Raw genomic sequence first — 14,510 nt, 5'->3', positions numbered from 1 at the left:
TCGCTCCCTTAAACTCGGGTTTCACCTGCCCTCGCCTCAGCTCCCTCAAGCTCCCACTTCGCCCGCCTTCACTGCCGCTCCCTCGAACTCTCCTCGATGCTCACCCACCCTCTACTAGCGAAACCAACAAATCACGGGAAACTCTCCTTGCTCACGTGATAGCCTCGAGCTCCGAGCTTAGCCTTCACCCGCCCTCCATGTTGCTTCCCGCCTTACCCTCTTCGCCTGCCCTATTCCTTGAGTTCCCTCTTTATCGTCGCTCCCTTAAACTCGGGTTTCACCTGCCCTCGCCTCAGCTCCCTCAAGCTCCCACTTCGCCCGCCTTCACTGCCGCTCCCTCGAACTCTCCTCGATGCTCACCCACCCTCTACTAGCGAAACCAACAAATCACGGGAAACTCTCCTTGCTCACGTGATAGCCTCGAGCTCCCCTCGACCACATCACCTCGCACTCTCCTTGACGCTCGCCCACAAGCTCCACAACCCTTAACTATCCCCTCCTAGACGCCTTTATGCCTCAGATCTACTCGACACGTTGACACCTCCACCACCATCTCCTCCTTCAATATCGGCGACCTTCAGCTTAACCAAGTTGTCCATATAATTTTTGGAGTCCTAGATATTCATATAATTTTGCTATGTAAGTTCAATTAGGGAATTTTGTTTATTGTAATTCTTATTGATTTTAGGATATAAATTATGAATATGACATTTTGAAGAAATATATAATAGTGGGGATTATATTTGAGTTTAGATTCTGGGATAGGTTTATTGTTAAATTGGATATGAACTTTAAATTTGGTTTGAACTATCATAATTTTATTTTATTTGAGAGTCAAACTTATATCTTGAATATGGTACAATATGAGCTATTATTCATTAGGGTTGATTTTAGTTTTTGAGCTTGGATAGTGAAATTGTTTAGTAAAATTGAAAGATCAACTTGATGATGATTTTTTAAAGATTTTAAACTTCTTATATGTGATAATTTGATAGCTTGTATGGACACTATAACAATTCTCTCACATTATACAACAATGGATGAAGATGAAAACAAACTTATAGCCCTTGACCTAGAAGGTTAGGACCATGATCTACTATCTACGACAAAGTTTTTCTCTCAGGTGATAATTGTTTGGTCTCTTGTTTTGATGAAGATTTACAAACCTCATTATTAGTACTAATTGCTTATTGAGTGATATAACACAAGATGTATTTTATCAAGCAATTTAGTGCCATTGTTGGAGGATGGATGGAATTTGTGCTAATAACGATGATATCACAGATGTGGAGGCAAGTTGATGAAGAAGAGCTTTCAAGTACAAAATATACAAGAGGAGCCTCATCAAAAAAATTAGCAAATATCAAGACTCAAGACTTGTATACATATGTGAGAGATATTTGCATTTTTACTTTCTCTCTAGATCATAATGTAGGCAAGAAATGAAGTAGATAACATTTAGAGCAATTGGGGTTCACACACACATGCTTCTAAAATCATGTTTTTTTACCATTTTTGAAAAATGATAATTTTTTCCAATTGGGAAATGATATTTCAAAATTTTCTTTTCTAACATGTTTATATTTATGCTTACAAATATTTCCCAAAGTTTCATACTTTTTAGAATTTAGTTGCTATTTTAAAAAGCACTTCAAAAGTATGATTTTCATTTCAAAATAGTCCCTGTGCACGTTATCAGTCGACTGAACAGTAACATCAGTCGACTGAAGAAACCCACTAGAATTAGCGTTTGTTTCTGCTTACACGATTGACTCTTATCAGTCGACTAAAGTAGGTCATTAGTCAACTGATGATGCCCATCAGTCGACCGATGAAGTTTGAGCGGCCACCAACGATTAGTTCGCCAGTCGACTGAATAGTACCATCAGTCAACTGACGGCTATTGTAACAGCTAGTTTGTGTTTTTCTAGATTTCATGGGATTTTCTGATTTGCTTGGGATTTGGGCTGTTGTTTGGGTTTCCTATATATATTCTACAGCCCTCTTCATTTTAGTAACTAAGCAAGCAAAGAAATATAAGAGTTTACTTTTGTTTTGTGTTTTTTAAGCTCAAACTTTCAATCTCATTCTTAAGCTTTTAGTTTTTAGTTTTGATTTCCAATTCCACATCCTACAAACCCCTAAGCTTCATTTGATTATCTCTTGAATCCTTGTCATAGGGTTGTTGTGAGAGGGTTTCTTTTATTCATCTTGTATTGTGTGGAGATCTTGATCTCGAGGAGCTCATTGTGTGGATTGTGAGATCTCGAGGAGATCGTTGTGAAGAAGTTCCAGCTTCTAAACCGGGTGTGATTAGTGGATTACTATCGGGAGAGGTGGTCGGGGACATAGGTCGTAAGGACCGAATCTTGTGAACATATCGCCGTGCCAATTTGGATAACTATTCTCTAACTCTCTCTCTCTCTCTCTCTCTCTCTCTCTCCCTCTTCTCTCTCTCTCTCTCTCTCTCTCTCTCTCTCTCTCTCTCTCTCTCTCTCTTATTTATTGTCATAGTTTAAATTTGTGTCTTGTGTTGGATTGAATTTCATTAACTGCACATTTATTATTTGATTACCCTAGTCACCCCCCTCTAGGGTAATTTCAATAATATATGTAATCTTAATTTGATGACTTTTTCATTCTAGTGAATTTGTCATGATAAAGTTGCATTTTTTTTGTAGATAAAAAATGTTGCAGGTGGAGGTTGAGAATGTTAATGGAGGGCCAAAACAAAGTAGTATTTTCCTTGAGTTACAAAATTAATCATGTGTTTCGGTATAATGTGATAATTTGAACTAAACTTATGTATGCATGGATGCAATTATGTGTTCTTTAAACCATGTGTACCTTAAGTTTGCGAGTTCATAATGTGGTTGTATGGATTAATCATATGTTCTAGTATAATGTAACAATTTGAACTAATTAAAGTTATGCATGTATGGATGTAATTATGTGTTCTTTGGACCATGTGGTTATATGTACATTACAAGTTACAAACAATGAATAGGGAGTTACAAATTTTTTTCCAGAACTGAGAGCTATAAAAATTATAACTAGATACAAAACTAGACTAAAAAGTTACAAAAGATGAATAAAGAGTTACAAATTTTTTTTCCAGAACTAGGAGGTATAAAACTTCAAACATTGGGTACAAAACTAGACTAAAAAGTTACAACAAATGAATAAGGAGTTACTTTTTTTTCTTCTAGAATTGGGAGGTATAAAACTTCAATAACTGGGTACAAAACTAGATTAAAGAGTTACAAAAAATGAATAAGGAGTTATAAATTTTTTTATAGAACTGAGAGCTATAAAACTTCAATAGTTGGGTGAAAAATTGAACTAAAGAGTTACAACAAATAAGTACAAAGTTACAAATTTTTTTTGCTAGAACTGAGAGGTATAAAACTTCAATAACTAGGTACTAAATTGGACTAAAGAGTTATAAAAAAAAGAAGGAGTTACAATTGTTGGACCCTAGAGAAGGGGTGATTAGGGTCAAGAGGCTCTAATATACAATAAAAATAAGACACAAGCAAATCACAAAACAGTAATGCGATTAAAGTAAAAGAGATAGGGTTAGGAATTGTTATCCTTTGACGCGCGATGTGTTAACGAGGTTCGGTCCGCTGACCTACGTCCCCGCTCCCCACTCTCGAGGAAAAATTCACTACACACCCGATTTGGAAGCCGGAACTTCGTCTACACAGCGATTCCCTCTCAATCTCTCACTACACATTTGATCTCAACAGATCCCACACCCTCACAGTTGATCTACACAAGATCACACTCACACAGCAGTAGAAATGATGCAAGACTCTCTCTTTACAAGTCCCTATGGCAAAGAGAAAGAGTACTGAAGCTGGGAAGTGAACTCACACAAGAAACACAGTGAAAAACCACAGAAAATAGAGTTTGAAAATTTTTCTCAGAAGACAGCGTCTCTCTGGTTTTTCAGCAGAAGTTAGGGCAACAGGAAGAAGAAGAAGTCTGGGTTTAAATAGAAAAGATTAAGATTAATCATTTTAAAATCACAACTCAATCTTCCCAATTAAGAAAATAATCTCCTCTTCAGACTATTGCCACAGACTGTGCCAAACACAGTTAAGTGAAAGCACAGTAAACAAGGCAAACGACCGTTTGAGAAAAAGTCACGGTTGACCGAATAAACCATCGGTCGACCGCCGGAACGTTCGGTCGACCGAAAAGATGAATTCGGTCGACCAACCGAAAATCCGATCGACCGCGAGCAGCTTTGAAAACTTAGAAAACAAGCAGAGCCATCATCGGTCGACCGGTGCGGTCGACCGATATAAAAATCAAGATTTCGGTCGACCGCACCGGTCGACCGACGACCTCTCTGGAGCCCAGTGACGAATGACCTTAAGTGCGGTCGACCGGTGCGGTCGACCGCATTCTGATATGCTCCAGAATAGTGTTTTGACTCAAACTAAAATATTTAGAAAAAATTTATATGACCTCTGAAAATTATGAAACTTTGTAAAATGTTTTTAATACTAAAAACAAACTGTTTGGAAAAAGAATTTTGCAGATAGGTCCTCATACTTGTGAAAAATAGTATTTTGTGAAAAACGCTTAAAAGCTTAAGTATGAAAATGTGTGTGTGAGTCCCAATAGCTTCAAGTGAATTCAATAACTCTTTGCCTACATTCTAATACTAGAGAGAGAATAAAAAACTAGCTAATATCCTCACATAGAATATAATCTTTGAGTCTTGATATAGCTTGAGTTTGGATGAAGCTTTTATATGAATTTGTTGTTCTTGAAATAACATTGCTTCATCACTATGCCTCCTCCTCCTTTGGATATCATCGTTGTAGCGTATATTCCATCCAATCCTCCATAAATGGCACTAACAAGCTTGATAAATGAATTTACTACATTTACACTCAATAAGCCATTAGTACCGTTAATGGTGGTTGTAAAACATCATCAAAACATAAGGGCTAACAATCTCCCCCTTTTTGATGATGACAACCAACCATTATAAGAGAAAAAAATAAAATAGCTTATAGATAGGTGCTCCCCCTATCTATGAGCTCCCCCTAAGTATATGCAACAAATGAGGAGATTTCTCTCCCCCTTTGTCACCATCAAAAATGGGGTAAAGAGAAATATAAAATGCAACTAAACAAGCAAACAATGTAGAACTTTCACATAGTGCATAAGCCCAAACCATTTCTTATGCGACAAAAATCATCCTCTCCAAGAGGCTTAGTAAATATATCCGCTAATTGAGATTTTGTGTCAACAAATACTAGCCATACATCTTGTCTCTCTACATGGTCGCGTAAGAAATGATGGCGCACATCAATATGCTTGGTTCTAGAATGCAAAACCGAATTTTTGGAAATATTTATAGCACTTGTGTTATCACAAAAGATTTTAATATTTTGAAAATTCAAATCATAGTCAACTAAACTTTGTTTCATCCATAAAACTTGAGCACAACATAAGCCGGCGGCAATGTATTCCGCTTCCGTAGTGGACAATGCAACACAATTTTGTTTCTTGGAAGCCCAAGAAACAAGGGAATTTCCTAAGAATTGGCATGTTCCACTAGTACTCTTGCGATCTACCTTACATCCGGCAAAGTCGGCATCACAAAAACCATATAAATCAAAAGTGGTGCTTTTTGGATAAAACAAACCAAGGTTAAAAGTTCCATTAACATACTTAATGATTCTTTTAACCGCAATTAAATGAGACGCTTTGGGAGAGGCTTGAAAACGTGCACATGCACATACACTAAACATGATGTCGGGTCTACTAGCGGTGAGATAAAGAAGACTACCTATCATACCTCGGTATAGTTTTTGGTCCACATCTTCACCACTCTCATCCGCATCAAGCTTAACACTAGTACTCATGGGAGTAGGCGCATGCTTAGAATTCTCCAACTTGAATTTCTTCACCAATTCCTTCGCATACTTGCTTTGTGAAATGAAGATCCCATCCTTAGTTTGCTTGACTTGGAGCCCGAGAAAGAATGTAAGCTCTCCCATCATACTCATCTCAAAGTGATCCTGCATAACTTTAGAAAATTCCTTGCACAAGGATTCATTAGTAGCACCGAAAATAATGTCATCCACATATATTTGAACTAAAATGAAATCATTTTTCCTTTTTCTCACAAAAAGTGTGTTATCAATTGTTCCTTTTGAAAAACCATTTTCAACAAGAAAACTAGAGAGGCGAGCATACCAAGCTCTAGGAGCTTGTTTCAACCCATATAAAGCTTTTTGTACCCGGTAAACATGATTAGGGAAAGCATGATCTATAAAGCCGGGGGGTTGCTCAACATACACTTCCTCTTCTATAAAACCATTTAGAAGGCACTTTTAACATCTATTTGAAATAGTTTGAAATTTTTAAAGCTAGCAAATGCCAAAAACATCCTAATAGATTCCAACCTTGCAACCGGTGCAAAGGTTTCATCATAGTCTATGCCCTCCTCTTGATTGTATCCTTGGGCAACTAAACGAGCTTTATTTCTAGTAACAATGCCATGTTCATCAAGTTTGTTTCTAAAAACCCATTTAGTACCAATAACAATAGCATTGTTAGGTCTAGGAACTAACTTCCAAACATCATTTCTTTGAAAATTGTTTAGTTCTTCATGCATAGCCAAAACCCAAAATTCATCATTTAAAGCATCATTAATCTTTTTAGGTTCTAGATGAGATAAGAATGCAACATTACCACACTCACTCAAAGCTTTTGAGCGAGTAACAACTCCTTTTGAAGGGCTTCCAATAATTTGTTCCTTTGGATGGTTTGATGTGAATTTCCAAGCTTTAGGAGATTCAATTTGTTCAGGAGTATCATTGATTTGCAATAAGTCCAATCCTCCCTCAACATCATCATCATCATCTTTCCTAGGTAGAAAAACTTGAGAACCAACATTAGTCTCATCAAAAGTAACGTTTATAGATTCTTCAACAACGAGACTTCGTTTATTGAAGACCCTATAAGCCTTACTTCGAGGTGCATAGCCCAAGAAAATACCAACATCAATTTTGGAGTCAAATTTATCATGGTGGTCTTTTGTATTTAAAATAAAACATTTACAACCAAAGATACGAAAATAACCAATAAAAGGAGTTTTTTCATAAAAAAGTTCATATGAAGTTTTCTTAAGCTTTGGTCTTATCAAAACACGATTTAAAACATGGCAAGCCATATTGACGGCTTCCGCCCAAAAATATTTTGGCAAATCAAATGAATTAAGCATAGTGCGTGTCATCTCTTGTATGGTGCGATTTTTCCATTCAACAACACCATTTTGTTGTGGTGTTCTAGGAGTAGAAAACATATGATTTATACCATGATGAGCACAAAATTCATAGAAAAATTCATTTTGAAATTCACCACCATGATCACTTCTTATTTTAACAACTTTTAAATCTTTTTCATTTTCAATTCTTTTGACATGATTAGCAAATTCTTCAAAATAATCATTTTTCTTAGCAAGAAATATTGTCCATGTAAAACTTTTGACATGATTAGCAAATTCTTCAAAATAATCATTTTTCTTAGCAAGAAATATTGTCCATGTAAAATGAGAAAAATCATCAATAATCACAAGAACATAGTGTTTGCCTCCAAGAGAGGTAACACGCATAGGACCAAAAGAAAAATCATCAATAATCACAAGAACATAGTGTTTGCCTCCAAGAGAGGTAACACGCATAGGACCAAACAAATCAAGATGATGTAATTGCAAGGGTTTAGAAGTTGATACCTTATTGATGGATTTGAAAGAAGATTTTGTTTGTTTACCTTTAACACAATCCTCACATGTGGTATCTTTGATGAAGTGTAAGCTAGGTAATCCTCTCACAAGATTTCTCTTAGATAATTTTGATATTAACTCCATATTTGCATGTCCAAGTCTTTTGTGCTAAATCCAAGGATTTTCATCAATTGCCGCAAGACACATCACATCAAATCCAAGGATTTTCATCAATTGCCGCAAGACACATCACATCTTGATTTACTAATTCATTCATCTCAAAAATGTATACATTAGATTTGCGATTAGCAATAAAAACAATTTTTCCATTTATACTAATGATGCATTTATCCGGTTTAAATGAAATATCAAAACCTTTATCACTTAATTGGCTAATGCTAAGAAGATTATGATTCAAACCACTTACTAAATAAACATCTTCAATTGTGGGTGAGGGTTTCTTACCAATAGAACCGATACCAATGATTTTACCTTTCTCACCACCACCGAAGGAGACACTATCTCCTTCAATCCTTGATAGGGTTACAAATAACTCTTTGTTGCCCGTCATATGATGTGAGCAACCACTATCAAGGTACCACATCTCCTTACGTCGTTGTCGTGACGTTCCCTACAAAAGATGAAAATGAAGATGTAGTAGCTTTAGGTACCCATGTCTTGGGTCCTTGGTGGTTAGTAGTCTTGGTACCTTTGGGTACCCACATCATTCCATAAAAATCTTGGTTATCTTTAATTCTACAATGAGTAGAAATGTGTCCATGTCTCATACAATAAGTGCATACAAAATTTCTTTTGTATGTACGGATGTTAGAACCATGAAACCTATTTCTATCATGGTGATTATAGTTGGCATAAGCATGAGTGGGTCTAGTTCTACAACTCTTAATTTCTAATCTTTCAATCTTTGATCTTAATTGCTTATTCTCGAAATCGAGATCTCCTAGCAATTCATCTTTAAGAGCAAGAGAGGTTGTTAGTTGTTCTAGCTTAATATCACAAGAGGCATGCAATTTTTTAAAAGAAGAGTATTCTTTAGACATTCTTTTAAATTCAAAGTTCAACTCTTCTAAAGCCATAGCTATGTCACATTGCATATAGAAAGATTCACTTTCGGCCTCGGATATTACCTCATGTTCATTTGCCATGAAACAAACATTTGGGTCATGAAGAGCAAGTTTGGCTCCTTCTTCATCACTATCCGAGTCACTTGGTTCGGATTCTTCCCATCCGGCATACATAGCCTTCTTCTTCTTGTACTTCATGTACTTTTCTTTGAGCTTGGGGCAATCCTTAGCGATGTGACCCGGTTCATTGCACTCAAAACATTTACCTACACGAGAGGAAAACTTGTTGTTAGATCGGGGGTTAAATTTCTTGTTCATTTTTATGAGTCTAGAGATTCTTCTAGAGAGATGAGCCACTTCTCTAGAAAAATCAACTTCACTATCCGATGATGAAGATGAGTTGTCACTAGCTCCTTTGAGAGCTATGGTCTTCAACTTTGGTGACGGCTCCTCAACTTCACGTGATGGCACTTCCTCCTTCTCCTTCCCCTTGAGCTTCTTCTCATGCACTTTGAGCTTTCCGATGAGGCTATCAAGAGCTAAGGTAGTGAGGTCATGAGCTTCCTCAATGGCCGTAGCTTTGGGCTCCCATGCTGGAGTCAATGAGCAAAGTATCTTGTAGTTCATCTCTTGAATGGACAATTGCTTATCAAGACCATGTAATTCATTAATGATATTAGTAAAACGGGAAAACATAGCATCAATGGATTCATTTGGAAGCATTTTAAATAGCTCATAATCATGCATAAGCCCACTAATCTTAGATTCCTTAACTTGGGGGGTTCCTTCATGTGTGATACATAATTTTACCCAAATTTCGTATGCGGTTGCACACGTGGAAACTCTATTGTATTCATTGGGGGAAAGACCACAAATTAAGGCGTTCATGGCCTTAGCATTGAGATTGGCTTTGTGCCTTTCTTCATCGGTCATGTTCCCGACTTTGGACTTCTCTACATATTTCTTTTCTATGAGCTCTAGGATGTCAAGGTCAATGCAACGAAGGTAAATTCTCATCCTAGCCTTCCAATAAGCAAAATTAGTGCCGGTGAAGAGAGGTGGCCTAGTTGTGGATTGTCCTTCTAGCGGTGAAGAGTGGTGGTCTAGTGGTGGATTGTCCTTCTAACATATGCATATTCAAAGAGGCCTCCATTAGATCTTTTCTCTAAGGCGGTTAAACCAAAAATTAATATAGAGACCAAGCTCTGATACCAATTGTTGGACCCTAGAGGGGGGGGTGATTAGGGTCAAGAGGCTCTAATATGCAATAAAAATAAGACACAAGCAAATCACAAAACAGTAATGCGATTAAAGTAAAAGAGATAAGGTTAGGAATTGTTATCCTTTGACGCGCGATGTGTTAACGAGGTTCGGTCCGCTGACCTATGTCCCCGCTCCCCACTCTCGAGGAAAAATCCACTACACACCCGGTTTGGAAGCCGGAACTTCGTCTACACAGCGATCCCCTCACAATCTCTCACTACACAGTTGATCTCAACAGATCCCACACTCTCACAGTGGAAGTGAATCACACACAAAAACAGAGAGAAAACACAGAAACCAGACTTTGAAAATTTTTCTCAGGAAAACAGCGTCTCTCAGATTTTTGCAAAAGTTAGGGCCGGTTGAAGAAGAAGAAGTCTGGGTTTAAATAGAAGAGATTAAACATTTTAAAAGCACAACTTAATCTTCCCAATTAAGAAAATAATCTCTTCTTCAGACTATTGCCACAGACTGTGCCAAACACAGTTAAGTGAAAGCACAGTTAATAAGGCAAACGACCGTTTGAGAAAAAGTCACGGTTGACCGAATAAACCATCGGTCGACCGCCAGAACGTTTGGTCGACCGAAAAGATGAATTCGGTCGACCGACCGAAAATCCGGTCGACCGCGAGTAGCTTTGAAAACTTAGAAAACAAGCAGAGCCATCATCGGTCGACCGGTGCGGTCGACCGATATAAAAATCAAGATTTCGGTCGACCGCACCGGTCGACCGACGACCTCTCTGGAGCTCAGTGACGAATGACCTTAAGTGCGGTCGACCGGTGCGGTCGACCGCATTCTGATATGCTCCAGAATAGTGTTTTGACTCAAACTAAAATATTTAGAAAATATTTATATGACCTCTGAAAATTATGAAACTTTGTAAAATGTTTTTAATACTAAAAACAAACTGTTTGGAAAAAGAATTTTGCAGATACGTCCTCATACTTGTGAAAAATAGTATTTTGTGAAAAAACGCTTAAAAGCTTAAGCATGAAAATGTGTGTGTGAGTCCCAATAGCTTCAAGTGAATTCAATAACTCTTTGCCTACATTCTAATACTAGAGAGAGAATAAAAAACTAGCTAATATCCTCACATAGAATATAATCTTTGAGTCTTGATATAGCTTGAGTTTGGATGAAGCTTTTATATGAATTTGTTGTTCTTGAAATAACATTGCTTCATCGCTATGCCTCCTCCTCCTTTGGATATCATCGTTGTAGCGTATATTCCATCCAATCCTCCATAAATGGCACTAACAAGCTTGATAAATGAATTTACTACATTTACACTCAATAAGCCATTAGTACCGTTAATGGTGGTTGTAAAACATCATCAAAACATAAGGGCTAACAACAATTATTTTTTCAGAACTAAGAGCTATAAAACTTCAGTAACTAGGTACAAAACTGGACTAAAGAGTTAAAAAATGTATAAGGAGTTACAAATTTTTTTTAGAATTGGGAGCTATAAAACTTCAATAACTAGGTACAAAACTAAACTAAAGAGTTGTAAAAAATGAATAAGGAGTTAAAAAGATTTTTTCCAGAACTATGAGCTATTAAACTTTAATAAATGGGTACAAAACTGGACAAAAGAGTTACAAAAAATGAATAAGGTGTTATAATTTTTTTCAGAACTGAGAACTATAAAACTTTAATAACTTGGTACAAAACTGGACTAAAGCATTGCAAAAAAAATGAATATGGAGTTATAAATTTTCAGATCTGGGAGGTATAAAACTTCAATAACTGGGTACAAAACTGGACTAAAGAGTTATAAAAAATAAATAAAGAGTTATAATTTTTTTTTCAGAACTCAGAGATATAAAACTTCAATAACTGGATACAAAACTAGACTAAAGAGTTACAAAAAATAAATAAGGAGTTACAAAACTAGACTAAAGGCATCATCACAAAAAATGGATTACAGACTTCTTTTTTGCAGGCTTTTTTTCTGCAGGTTTCATCACACTCGTCATAGCACTAGCAATATCAAATTCACCACAATTGACTAAAGTGTTACAAAACAAGAGAGAATTAATAAACCATTACTTCTTTCGACTTAACTAAAAAGAGCTAAAATCGAGCTACAATTCAATTGCTTCTTCATATGTACACAAAAAGAGATAAAGCATCTGAATGAATTATAACACAAAAAAGCGTAAAATAAAAATTCCAAAAACATGTGAATTACATAGTCCGAACTTCGGTTTTACATTCATCACAAAAGATGTAGGATTCTTGCATTTAGAGGAGAAAGATTTTGATTTTGAAGAAATCATGGATGTCGATCCCTTCAATTTGCTCAAAGGCATGACTTGAATGCTACGGCAACAAGTAATTGTGGTCGAGGTTAGAGGAGGAGTGGAGGTCGGCGGAGCTTTGCGAAGACCTAAGGGTTTTGCTGCAGCGTCGAGGAAAGTGCGAGGCGATGTGGTCGAGGGGAGCTCGAGGCTGTCACATGGTTGAGGAGAGTTTTCCGTGACAATTATCAAGGAGAGTAGCGAAGAGGGCAGGTGAGGCGGTCGATGAGGTCAGGCGAAGGAGAGGAGGGAGGGGGCTGAGATTTGGTCTAAAATGAGAAGAAGAGGTGAGATGAGGAGCGACAGCGAATGAGGCAGCCAAGAGGGTAGGCGAGGTTAGGCGGAGGAGATGAGGGAGGGGGCTGAGAATTGGTCTAAAATGAGAAAAATGTTGGATATCATGTGAGGTCAGGCGGAGGAGATGAGGGAGGGGGCTGAGAATTGGTCTAAAATGAGAAAAATGTTGGATATCATGTCCCCAAGATATAGTTTTGATGATAACAATTTATTCACTATGTATATTATTGTGCACTAATATATCAATGCAGATATAAACTTCAACTAAGCTCAAGATATGTGAACAAAAGTGCAAGATAAGCTCAAGGCATATGAAGTAAAGAAGATGATGTGCTTAAGCATATACAATGTAAATTTTATATTTTCATTACTTAGAAATATTGTACAAGCCTTGATCACTCACAACACATACACACACATAGTGTTTAAAACACACTAACACATGCTGAGTGTGTTTGTTAACAATAGAAATCCTCTATGTTAACCATTAGAGTTTATAGTTAAAGAATGAGTCTCAAAATACTTCATTCATATTATTTTTACCCCTTAGTAGTCGACCAATAAGATTTGTAGTTGACTACATGCACATTGTTTGAAATATTAAGTTTATGTCATTTGACAGTGTAGTCGACTATTGACACTTGCAGTCGACTACTCATGCCTTAGATTTAATTTCAAGTTTTTGTCAAATAACAGTGTAGTCGACTAATTTACAGTGTAGCTGACTACTTAAGACTTAGACAGATTTTTAAGTTTTTGTAAAAATACAGTGTAGTCCTCTAATGACTATATGTAGTCGACTATTAAGGTTAAATTCAATTTTTAAGTTTCTGTCAAGTTACAGTGTAGTTGACTACTAGACAATATAGTCGACCACTAATAGTTGAATCTGAATTATAGACTTTTAGTCTTTAAAGTGTAGTCGACTAATGACCATTGTAGTCGACTACTAAGAAAAATCCTGGCTTCACAGAGTTTGTTTGAATTAGTGTAGTTGACTACTAGAAGTTATAGTCGACTACAAAGATAGTTTTTCTGACATTTCATGTTTTAATTTGTGACTGTTTATAGCTATTTTTGATCTGTTAATTGGTTTTAAAAACTTGTCTTTTCAAGGACTATAAATTGGTTAGAAGTTCAAAATTTTGCACGATTCATTCCTATCTATAAGCTTTAATATTTATGCATTCTCAAGAGTTCTAAAATTTAGATTTTTGCCTAAGTGTTGAGAAAACTAAAATCTGAAATAGCCTTTGATCTTCATCCCATATACAATGTATTAAGGTATTTTTCAGAGATTAAAAATTTCCTAAATTCACTTCTACACATCACTACACAATCAAGGCTTATAAGAATTGTGTTGTTGATTCAAAAAAAGTTCTCTCGGGGGTGAGAGTTGTGATCTTTAGTGAAGAGATTGTGTGCAATTTGCATGGTCTTGCAAATTGGTTAGATTTGCTTTTTTAATTTTGTAATAGTTTTCAAAATCATAGTGGAACTCTCAAACGAGATTTGCTTGGGGACTGGATGTACACCGGGGAGATAGAACTAATATAAAAGCTTGCATTTGTGATTACAAATTTCTGTGATTATGCTATCTTTCTTGCAATTTATAATCTACTTTGCATAAATTTTAAAAGAACACTATCCCCCCTCTAGTGTTTTAGTGTGTATTAGATCAGATCCTACACTTGGTATCAGAGCAAGGTGAAGGATGACATTATCAAGTACAACAAATACATCACAATTCACAGAGGGACATTCCACACAGTGACCATCTCTCTTTGAAGGCACAAACTATAA

This window comes from Asparagus officinalis, chromosome 7, assembly GCF_001876935.1.
Source record: "Asparagus officinalis chromosome 7, Aspof.V1, whole genome shotgun sequence".
Lineage (NCBI taxonomy): Eukaryota > Viridiplantae > Streptophyta > Magnoliopsida > Asparagales > Asparagaceae > Asparagus > Asparagus officinalis.
The sequence above is the reverse complement of the archived record's forward strand: the minus strand, read 5'-3'. Positions refer to the sequence as shown.